Raw genomic sequence first — 12,644 nt, 5'->3', positions numbered from 1 at the left:
CATAAAGAAGGTCCAGGGCGGGGTCTCACCTGCCCAGTCACCATTGAGTCAAATAAGATGAGGACAGACAGACAGTGATGACCCAGGGTGGGATACAAAACAAACACAGTCACAGAAAACAGGTGAAGCCCCTTTTATTCCTTCATTTTGCTTCCAAGCTCTGAATATCTTTGACAGAAGACAAAAAACACAGTTACAAGAAGAAAGAAAAAAGCAACAAAAAGCAGGCAAGATAAGGGCTGGAGGACATCCACAGATAACACACACTGGGAAGGATGCCAAACTCAGAGAGGAACCATAAACTAGAAATATTTCCATGCTGTTTCCAGCCTTCGCCCATATGCATGTCTGTCCTCTTATTTAGTTGTCACAGCTGCAGCCCATGAAAAGGACCAAGGTCCTCTCCTCCTGGTAGACCATGTCTCTCCCTTTCCTCTCCTCCCTGCATGCCCTAGGATGGATAGGGGATGGGCCTGGGTCCTCCTCTGATTGCTCAGCCAGCCTCTGCCCTTCCCCAGCCTCCTCCACAACCTCCGGAACCATACTTCCAATCCCTCTCCTCTCCTTCAGAGTCAGTCTCCACCAGACTCAGGTTTTTTCACCTGCATCAGACAAAGAATATCAGCAACAAGCTACTCATGTTGGCTCATGTTCAGCTTGTGATTCATGAAGAGAGAGAGATTCTTTTCACATGTGCTGCTGCCCAGGATGCTCTCTTCAATTCTAAATATGCGCCTTTGATTTTTTCTACACAAAAAGGACTTGGATATGTCCATGTTGAATTTTATCCCCCTCCCAGAAAAAGGAATTGAGATTGGTGTTGTTAACTTATTCAATATCATGGCTTCCGGTTGCAAGGCTTCAGCAGCAGCAGGAATCTGCTTCTCTGCGGGTCCCTGCTGTGCTCGCCGCTGAGGTACCCCCGATCCAACTGGATTTGGGGGTTGTCGCTACCCTGGAGGGGTAGCGGAAGATAGAGGAGATCCGGGCAGGGGTCTGGGGATATCGCACCCCCTTTCCCCAGCGGCTAGACTCCTTTTTCCTGAGGCAGTGGAGCAGCTGTCAGAAATGGCAGCCATAAAGAAATCTTCAACCGGATAAGACTGTGCAGGAGGAAGAGCCAGAAGGAGAAGTTTTCTTGGCTGAACCGGGACATTAAGTTACTTTTAAAACACCCTGGAAACCTGACTTTTGGATTGATACATTTGTTTCCAAAAGAAGTTCTTACAGCGACGAAAGTGCTGAAGGAAAGTTCACTCCCCTTCCTTATGGAGAAAGCAAATGAGCACAGAAAAACCTGCTTTTTAAAGGTAAAAATAAGCTCTTTGTTGCAAGTGGGAAGGAGAGGACTAAAAAAAAATCTTTAAAACTTTGTTGGAGGAGACACCTTGAAGATTATAAGACCATCAATTAACTGTAATATGGCTTTTAAAATATATTTGGGATTTTGCCCCTGGAGGAAAAATTGTAAAGAGAAGAAGAGGGTATAATTTTGTTTCTTTGGATTGTTTGATAACTTTGACATTTGGAAATTACTTTAAGACTGAAAACATCTGGGTTGTTTTTAAAAATTTACAATGGCACCATCTGTGGATGAACTAAAAATGGAATATGAAAAATTAAAAGAAAGAGAGCAAAATGGCAAGGATTCCTTGGGAGCTGTCTTCCACTTTTTAGAAATGGCAGTTTCTATGTACCAGCAAATACTTGAGGAAGAAGGAGAAGGAGAAGAAGAAGAAAAGGAAGAAGCCATCTTTAACGGACTAAAAAGTTGAATTAACTTATTCAATATCATAAGTTTTAAAGTAAAAGTTACTACTTTCCACATAAATCAGACATTCTTATGCCTCATTATATTTTCTCTCTGATTCCGATCAGGCCTCAGTAGGATAATGTAGCATTTGGGGAGAAAGACACAAACCAAGAGACCAGTCCCAGAGGCCAAGATGGAGAAGATCTCCACAGCCACCATGGACTTCCCTTTGGTGCTCAGGTAGCTGGGGAGGAAGGTGATCCAAGCACTGCAAAAGACCAGCATGCTGAAGGTAATAAACTTGGCTTCATTAAAACTGTCAGGCAATTTCCTAGCCAGAAAGGCCACGGTGAAACTGATGAGGGCCAGGAAACCCAGGTAGGTGAGGACAGCATAAAACATTGAAGCTGACTCTTCCTGACATTCAGAAATGATCTCACCAGTCAAGAAGTGGAAGTCCAAGTTGGGAAACGGAGGGGAGGTTACCAGCCAGGTGACACAAAGAACGGCTTGGATCAGGGGACATGCTATGACAATGGAATTGGTCAGTGATTTTCCGAAGAGTTTCCTTGACCTGTGCCCTGGTTTGATGGCCATGAAGGCCAGAACCACCATGACAGTTTTTGCCAAGACAGAGGAAACTGCAAGAGAAAAGAGAATGGCAAAGGCAGTTTGTCAGAAGAGACAAGTGAGCGTCCTGGGTCGACCAATGAAGAGGAAGGAGGAGAGGAAGCAAAGCAGGAGGGAGACCAGGAGGAGGTAGGTGAGATCTCTGTTATTGGCCTTGACGATTGGTGTGTCACGATGTTTAAGGAAAACTGCCAGGACTCCCAATGTGATCATGGAGAGAGAAAGAGTGAGAGAAACTAAAGCACATCCCAGGGTGTCTTGATAAGAGAGAAAGTGGAGCTTCTTGGCAATGCATTGGACCTTGTCCTTGTTGGGATACTGGTCTTCTGGGCAGGGATCACAGGAAGCTGCATCTGAAATAAAGTCACTTTACATTTGGTGGTATATAAAAAGGGCGCAAATCATCCTTCAATATTGATTTATTCAATATTGAAGGTGATTTTTCAAGAGGCAATTAGAATTTCTGTTTTTTTCTGAAGACTTCAATTCTCACCCAAGAAGTTTAAAGAAAAACGAGAAAGTCCAGTTTCCTCTTGAAAAAGCACCTTTGGGACAAACAAGTTCTCTACTTTGGATTTTGGATTGACTCATTCTGACTATTTGCTTCTACAGGGAAGGGCAGGAAGACAAAGTTAGGTGGATCTCCCCTTTCTCCAACAGGTCTATCAACCTCCTGGGAGACCGATAGCACTGACAGAAGATGCTCATCTAAATAATAAAAATTAAAACTTGACCCTCAACAACCCACTCCTTCATGGAAAGTTTGATGGCTGGTTTTCTTGATGGGTTGCAAGAGAAAGACTAGAAAATCTAGAAAGGGAACCCATGAATTCTGACCTGAAACTATCCTGCATTAAATTGCTGTGGAGCAGGAATGGTGGCTAGGAGGATAATTTAGATCCATCAACTCCAAGATTCTGCTGCAAACGATGAATATTTTGAAAAATGCCAAATCCATTAAAAAAACTTCATAGTTGTTTCTACTGAATGGTTTCCTTCACCTTGGAAGATCTACACTGAAAGTGTGCTCTATCTGTCTGATTAGAAATAGTCCCTTCTGGACAAGGGGCACATTGGTAGCAGCAAACTTCCTTGCCTTCTGGAACTCTCTTCCTCTCTCCTGCCTGGCACCTCTTGATGCCACACCTGGCAAAGGGCACCTTCTAGAAGAGAAAAGAGAAATGCTATAGGTGGCTTAAGCAATTAATGTGTTTCATGCATTCATTTGTACATTTTTGTTTCCATTGTCAACATGTTTACAAAGGGTCTATTGGAACCCAGGAAATGCTATAGGGGGATTAAAGCCAGTGACACTCCACACCACCGATAGATTCTAGAGATTGGAACTGGGACTTGGCACATAAAAGAAGACTTGGGAATTGAACTACAGCTTTCCTAAAACAAACAGTCATGGGAATCTAATTGAATGGGAACCGTCTATGGAAACAGGTGTTGGCTGCTCTAAAGGCATCCTGGATTTCAAGCAGAACATAAAATATTTTACATGCAAGCCATGTTTTTCTAAACAGATGTTTGCCAAATTTCTGATTCAGTGACCTGTTTTCCAGTAAGGAGGAAGTTTTGAATCCCCTGAAGAGAATGAGTCTTTTGCTGAATTTCTTGGACCTTCCAGCTCACCTTTCTTGACCAGACAATTGCATTGGAGTTGATGGTGAAACCCTGGCCTGGGGGAGCCCCAGGATCTATTTGTCCAACTTTCACAGGGACAAACGATAAATTGGGGAGGAAAACCCAGTTCAGAAGATCATAACCAGCAGATCCCAGTCCATTTTCTGAGAAGGAGATTTCATCACCAGCACTGTTGTTGAACTGGACATTCCTCAAATAGGGAAGAAGCTGAAAGAAAACAGATCTTCAGAAATTGGAGTCATTGGCTAAAAGCCCCAAATGAGACATAATGGCTGCTCTCATTCTGGGCTGGTCACCGTCTTAGGAGATCTTCATGAATATGGAGAACTGGTGGACAGAAGGGAAAGGGGGACAATAACATGATTAAAACCTTTGAATAGATGAAGAGTATGAATAGGGTTCTAGAAGGCATTATTTTCGATCCTAAGCAAGAATGAGGAGCATAGGCAACATGCCCTCAAAGTGACAGGAGGGATGTTCACAAATAATGTTAGAAAGGATTCCTTCACAGAAAGAGTAGAGGAAGCTTGGAAGCAACTCCCAGTGTAGGTTGTGGGTCAATCATCAGTATCTGAGTTTAAACATGCTTGAGATAAACACATATCCATCATCCAACAACAAATTAAAATGAAATAAAAATAATTTGTAAAGAATAATAAAAAATAAATTAAAGAGAAGTAAAAAAGATAAACTCAAATGGCAGACTTGATGGACCATTAAGTTTTTTTCTGCTTCCATTTTCTATTTTTCTGTCAGGGTTCCAAGTAACACACCCACAGCAAACAAAACTCCAAGGAAGGCAATTTCCTTAAAGAACAATCTTTTTGGATATATCATATTGGCACAGGCTGGTGAAAACCGACTCTGACTATTCCTGAAGTTTCAACCTAATTAAAAGTAAATGTTTTTCACCTTCCCAAAACAATTAGTCACATGGTCCAATCATGGTACTGTCCAGTTGCTGGGTAACTCCTGTCCCCTCCTTCTGAGCACCTGCAGGAATGTCCTTGGTTTCCAAGACAAAGTATTTTGTTTCAGTTACAACACCCCAATTATCTCCATTCTCCCCTCCCTGTCGCTCTCCTTCGGTGTGTCAGCATAAATGTCTCAAAATGGCCTCAGACAGGCCAGCTTCAGAGTTGACAGTTTCATTGTTTCTAATTAAGAATGTCAGAAAATGTTTCTTTAATTCTCTCTTAATCTTTCATCTCTTACTTCTTGTCCTGCCCTAAAGTGCTTTGGATTAGAAGTCAACCCCTTCTTCTCTGTGACAGCTCCTCAGATGTTGGAAGACAGCCATCATGTTACCCCTAATCTTACTAATTCATCAGGTACCGAGTTCTTGCAACGTACAAAACCATGAAAACCAAACTCCACAGTGAGGAAGCACTGAGGGGCACAGGGGATGGGTGTAAGAGTGGAAGGACATTGGGGTGGAGAATGAAAAGAAGGAGGGGTATTTGGTGGAGTGAGCAAGGGGGCTCTGAAGCTGCCACGGCTGAGCAAAGTGGAGCTGAGCCTTTCAGCCTTATGAGCCTTCCTAAGATGCAGACCAGTTATAGAAATCTGGCCACAAGAAATTCTTTCCTCCCAAGGAATGTGTGACGGAGAAGCAACTCAGCCAAATGGAAAATTGCATGGTTATAACACAAGAATCAAGGCAAGAAGGGAGAGGATGCTATAGGGTGAAGTGTTGGGTAAAGGAGAGTTAAACCCTGGAAAATGGACCAGGATGAAAGGAATGAAAGAGCAACTGGTAACTCATTTAGAAATTGTTGTGGGACCAAAATGCAGGACCCAAAGAAATAATCAAGGCTCACTACTTAATTTGTCGTTAAGATGCACCTTGGAGGAATTTTTTCCAGAAATAATGGGAGGTACGACTGCAGCAAAAAGGATGAACTTATTGCATGGCGACGCCCAACTAGGAAGGTGAAGCTCTCACTCCTGGAGCACTATCTCCCTATAAAGCCACCACCTGAACCAGAAATCACTTTTAAAGCTGCTGCTTGCACCAGTAACCGTGAGTAAACCTGATCCCAAAAAACAAGCTCAAAAACGCTGGATTCTGAAGCCGTGGAGCCCAAATAATGCTAGCATAGCTCCTGCTAATTGATCCGGAGTCCTCCTCTCCCTCCCCAGAGAAGTGAAGCTCTTCCATCGAGCCTAGTAACCACACTGGTAGAGCTCTGGAACTGATCACTTTGAGCCCGAGGAGTGCAAACAACGTACCTTCATTTAAATCCCTCACACAGCTGATAGAAGTATCTTCCACGCCAGACAACGCATTTCCATTAATATCCCCCACACAGTCTCCCCGGAGCCACATCGGACAGCTGGCAGGGAGAAACAAGGAGGGAAGAGAAAGCCCCGAGGCTCTTAGGAGCCAAAAGTTACCCTGAATGGCAGAGGAATGCTTCAGTTGTTGAGAGGAGAGGACAGTCTCCTTGACTGAATTTCTGCAGTGGAATTTTCCTCGGAAAGTGGGACTCAAAAGAGGAAAATAACTGTGATTAACGATCTGGAGTGACTGTCAGATTTAGTTAAAAAAAAAGGTATTGCAACTAGAAGTAACTTTAAAAGTAAAGGACAGATTGGATTAGTTAACCCAAATTTCTGGACTGTATTTTTAGCACTATTCAACTCGAAGAACTTTAGAAAACTATTGCAAAACAATCTTATTCAGAGACATACTGATTGTAGTTAAAGTGTTTTAATTCAGCGAGTTTTGCTCTCTTTCAAAAACCCAGCGTGCTTTGAACATCCTGTTACAGCCTTTTGTTTACAGAGCAATAACAGCAGCATTCAGAGCAATACATTCCTCTTACCCAGTCTATCACAGCTGCTAGAAAAACAAACAACCCTTTCCTTAAAGACTCTCAATACTACCTCATTACTTTAATCAAACACCCATTAATTCATTACAAAACTTACAACTTTTCTACCTCATCACCTACATCAATGATTAGATAATCAATTTCTAAAAAATATTTTATTAATGGTTTAATTGATTTATTGTATTAATTGATTATTGTGATTAGAGTGTTTAGTGCAAAGAGTGTGATTATTGACTAGTTTAAAAGATCAAGATTCATGTAATTTAATTGATTAGTAAAATCAGTGATTTAGTGAATTTAATTGAACAGTGTGACTAATGATTAGTGTAATTAATTGATTAGTAGTTAGTTTAATTAATTGATTAGGTTGATTGTTGCTTAGGAAATTATCTGACTAGAGAGATTACTGCAATTGATTGACTGGTGTGATATTGGCTATATTGATTACCCAAAATTGTTCCATTAATTAATTCAATCAACGTACTATCTTAACAAACCTACCATGCCAAGAAAAAAATCCAATGCCAAACCACAACCTAAAGAGAATTTAATCCCCAACAATGAACCACAAGACTCCTGCACATGCCTTAAATGCTACAAAACTCTAAAGGATAATGAAAACTCCATCAAATGTTCTCTGTGTAACAAATACGCTCATCATGACTGCTTGGGATTACCCAAGCAATTGATTCAATACCTAAAATCATCCAATGAGTTTCCATTTCTCTGCAATTCATGCAGACCCAAACTGGATCTGTTGGAAAGAGTCGATACCATTGAAACACGATTAACATCCCTTGACACCAAAGTAGCATCCCTGGATGCCTTAAAAGAAAGTTTATCCAACCTCGAAAAAAAAGACACAACGCAAAAACCTGAACACCCAATATCTACAAACCACATCTCTACTCAACAACCACAACCCAATCCACAACCCAATTCACAAAAAAACATAACCCAGACAAATATTGATATCCCAATCCTCATCAGAGAGGCTGTTGAGCGTGAACGGAAACGTCCAAACGCCATCTTATTTGGTCTAGAGGGCATCAATGATAATGATGACATCACAACTGTCCGAAACATCATCAGTGATTATCAAGCATCAACCATCTCCCCTGATGAAATACTTGACATTTCCGCATTGGCCGAGAGCTCAAAAACAGAGACGGCTCTGTGACCCCACGCTTCTGCAGGGTCATTTGCAAAAATGAATCAAGCAAATGCAAATTCATTTACACTATAAATTCACTCGCCAAAACCAACACCAACCATAAGAACCTCCGTTGTCGCCCTGACCTAACCATACAGCAACGTGCCCGCTCCCGTGTACTCCGCACTGAACTCAAAAAACATCTCGACAATGGAGAGAAGGACCTGTACATTGACTACCATGCTGACTGTATCAAAGTAAGTCACACATCCCGCAACTCAGCTTTAACCTTCAACCACAACCCTACCTCAACCAATCCACCATCACCCAAGACTAGGCACGCACGCCCCTAACTACCTCAACTCCAACTACTGCTGGCCTTAAATGCAAGCTACTCAATGCAAGAAGCCTTGTAAATAAAATACCTGAATTTTTCCTCCTACTAAATATGGCTAAATTCGACATTATATTTGTCTGTGAAACATGGCTCAATGCATCTCTCCCCGACTCCATTATCACAGTAAGAGACTATCATGTTTACCGATCAGATCGTGAAATTCGTAGAGGAGGTGGTGTTGCTATCTTCTACAAAAAGTCCTTACATCTAAAAAATATCCAAGTTACCCAGGAGCTTGCTCTTCCTGAGACCATTATCTGTGAACTATCCTTAAATATCACAATTCGATTCTTACTATGTTACAGAGCACCTGATTATGACATCGAATATGTAAACAAGCTAAATACACTACTAACATGGGCAGCATCCTGCCCATACCCTTTTATCTTTCTTGGTGATTTCAATCTGCCTCATATTGACTGGACCCTAAATGAATGTAAAACTGAAACCATACATGCAACCTTTTACAATGCTGTTACAAATCTGGGACTGGAACAGCTAGTATCCAACAACACTAGACTAAACAACTGCCTCGATCTCATCTTCTGCAATAGTTTGAATTTAATTTACGGAATACAAACTAAAGAACCCTTTTCCAGCAGTGACCACAATATGATTGACTTTTGTCTCAACATACGTCCACACAAAAACCACCACAATGATGTGATCCCCAATTATAATTTCAAAAAGGGCAACTATGATCTTATAAACAATGGTCTCTCATCCCTTGATTGGCAATCTCTATTCACTGGATGCAATACTGTTGAAGATCATTACAACATATTTTTACTTGAAGTCAAAAGAGTCATCAAACTATATGTACCAACAACAACTCCCAAAACAAAACAAAAAAACAGATTGCCCATAACAATAAGGAAACTTCAATCCAAAAAGAGATCACTCTGGCGGAAAAACAAATCTGGTCACGTTGCCAATTTCAAAAGCCGATACAAAAATTTATGCCACCAAATAAAGACCAAATGCACCAATTATCACATTAAACAAGAGGAAAACCTTCTAAGCACCAATTCCACCAATGCTTTTTACAATTTTGTAAACAACAAACTAAAAGATTCAAGGTCCATCCCACCCCTGATAGGACCTAATGGTAAAGACTGCAACGACGACACCATTAAAGCCAACCTCTTTAACACATTTTTTTGGCTCAGTATTTGTTAACAGCAATGGATCATGCCCAGTATTTCCTAGCCGAACCACAGATAACTACAGTGATCTAATACATATCGATTTTACAGAAGACAATGTTGAAAAAGCACTACGCAATCTAAAACCATCCCTATCTATTGGACCGGATGGAATATGTGCCTATTTCTTAAAAAAGTTATCCACTGCCATAGCTAAACCTCTAAGCATAATCTTTGAAAAATCTTTCAGGACCAGTTCCTTGCCTAACCTATGGTCACAAGCCACAGTCATCCCCATCTTCAAAAAGGGAGACCCTTGCCTAGTTGAAAATTACAGACCATTCTCCTTATGCTGCGTCACCTGTAAAGTCATGGAATCAATTATTAACCAATCCATCATCCTCCACTTAGAGACAAACAACCTACTCTCCAATAAACAATTTGGTTTCAGAAAAAAACTATCCTGTAATCTGCAACTCTTACACTGCAAAAACATATGGACTACACAACTTGATCAGGGCAAAACAATAGATGCAATCTACATAGACTTCTGTAAAGCCTTTGATTCAGTGGTACATGACAAACTACTACTAAAAATAAAATCCTATGGTATCTCTGGACAACTGCATAACTGGATAGAAGCATTCCTGTCAAACAGACAACAAATGGTCAAAACTGGGACTGTCCTATCAAATTCTGTACCTGTCAATAGTGGTGTCCCCCAAGGCAGTGTTCTAGGACCAACTCTCTTCATACTCTACATAAATGACCTCTGTGATCATATTAAGAGCAAACTGCATTCTCTTCGCTTGATGATGTAAAGCTGTTCAATACCACAGACACTACTGCTACCCTTCAAAAAGATCTTGACTGTGTATCAGAATGGTCAAACAAATGGCAACTTCAAATCTCAACAAATAAATGCTCTGTCTTACATATTGGCAAAAAAAATCCGAAAATAAAATACAAGCTGAATAGTCAAGATCTTGTTGATGATCCAAGCTCTGTAAAGGACCTTGGAATACTCACCTCTAATGATCTAAGTGCTAGTGTCCACTGCAACTACATAGCCAAAAAGGCATTAAGAGTTGTTAACCTAATCTTACGTAGCTTTTTCTCTGGTAATATCACACTACTAACTAGAGCATACAAAACATTTGCTAGACCAATACTCGAATACAGCTCATCAGTCTGGAACCCACATTACGTATCTGATATTAGCACAATTGAGAAAGTCCAGAAATATTTCACAAGAAGAGTTCTCCACTCCTCTACTCGTTGTAGAATACCTTATGCCACCAGACTTGAAATTCTAGAACTAGAAAACCTTGAATTACGCCGCCTTCGGTCTGATTTAAGCATGGTATATAAAATCATACATTGCAATGTCCTACCTGTCAATGAATACTTCAGCTTCAACCATAACAACACAAGAGCACACAACAGATACAAACTCAAGGTTAACCGCACCAAGCTTGATTGCAGGAAATACGACTTTAGCAACAGAGTGGTCAATGTCTGGAATACTCTACCTGACTCTGTAGTTTCTTCCCCAAACCCCAAAAACTTTAACCTTAGACTGTCTACTATTGACCTCACCCCTTTCCTAAGAGGTCTGTAGGGGGCGTGCATAAGCGCACCAACGTGCCTACCGTCCCTGTCCTATTGTTTCTTTTATTTTTCTTATATGTACTCATTTCATGTATTCATAATTATGTATACACCTTTACTTATCTCGTAAACAATTGACAAATAAATAAAATAAATAAATAAAATAAATTATATTTATGCATTTCAGAAAGGAGGAGAAAATGATATTTTAATTCATACACATGTAACAATCAAAGTAAGCATGGACTTCCAGTTTGAGCTTCTTCGGTGACAAACCGAAATCCATGATTATGCGGGGTTTCAATCCGTACTCGCCACAGGAGTGCCCCGAGCCGGCTGGATTTTGGGCTAAGCCATCCCATAGAGGTGGTGAAGAGGGGGAAAACCACCAGCAGGGTCGAGGAGAGCCGCATCTCTCCTCCTCAGCTGGCCATTACTCCCTTTCTCAAAGGTGGTTGCAGTGGTGGTCAGAAATGGCCACCTCAAAGAAGAACTCGACTGGAAAAGAATGTGCAGGAGGGAGATAAGAAGAGAAAGTTTTGGTTGACCGAGTTAAACTGACAAAGCAACAACGTAAGGTACCTTGTAATTTGAACTATAAAAAATAACATTGTTCCCAAAGAAGACTTTGAGGCAGCGAAGGAGAGAGGGAAGGGAAAGGATTTGGCTTTTTTTCTTCCCTTCCTTATAGTAACAGCTAAGAGATTTAAGTAAGAAATTGACAAAAATCCACTTTGACATCAGTAGGCATTTAAGCTGAAAATAAAATGTCAAAGGGATAATAAAGACTTTTGGATACTCAAAAACCTTTAAAAGCAGGAAAGGAGAGAAAAGGAAAGAATAAAAGGACAGGATCTGGAAAAATGGAGGAGACTGCCTGGAACTAAAAGGAACTTATAGTGAAACCTTAACAAGATTCCTAAAAGATACATTCTAACTGAAACTTTGGAACAAAATAACAGAACACCAGAAAGAGAAAGTGGAAAAAGGAAGCAAGAAGGAACAGTTTTGGATTATTTGGATTACTTGGTGATTTTTGGATTTTTGGTTATATATAGCACCTAAGCCATGCCCACAGAACCGGTTGTTAAAAAATTTGAATCCCATCCCTGGCAGTGTGGGCTTCCTATGGGTCAATGCCAACATGTTGTTCCTAATAAATCTTTTGGATCCTTTTGAAGCTTGGCTCGAGGCTCATGATTTAATTAGGGCAATCTCTGGAACCCTGACACTGGTTTTATGCAGATTTGATGCAGGGATATCATGCCATAAAGATATTTAACTCAGGAAATTGACATGGGGAGCTTCCTCTCTAAAGATCTGTGGCCTGAATAAGATCTGTCTTGACTTGAACTGTCCTGACCCAACCTAGTTCCAAGAGAGCAAACACAAGACAATGGCAGCAGCACAAGCTTTTACTGGTTCAGCTAAGAATTCTATTTTTTCACAGATAAAAGGCTGCTTCCAA

General features: G+C 40.8%; 1 pseudogene; it reads right to left on the bottom strand.

Moving 5' to 3' along the window:
- Positions 1-1,831: 1,831 nt before the first annotated feature.
- LOC148128356 (vomeronasal type-2 receptor 26-like) lies at positions 1,832-2,752 on the bottom strand (annotated as a pseudogene).
- Positions 2,753-12,644: the final 9,892 nt, after the last annotated feature.

The sequence above is a fragment of the Pseudonaja textilis genome, chromosome 1 (genome assembly GCF_049901715.1).
Source record: "Pseudonaja textilis isolate UNSWEBS1 chromosome 1, rPseTex1.2, whole genome shotgun sequence".
NCBI lineage: Eukaryota > Metazoa > Chordata > Lepidosauria > Squamata > Elapidae > Pseudonaja > Pseudonaja textilis.
The sequence above is the reverse complement of the archived record's forward strand: the minus strand, read 5'-3'. Positions and strand labels throughout refer to the sequence as shown.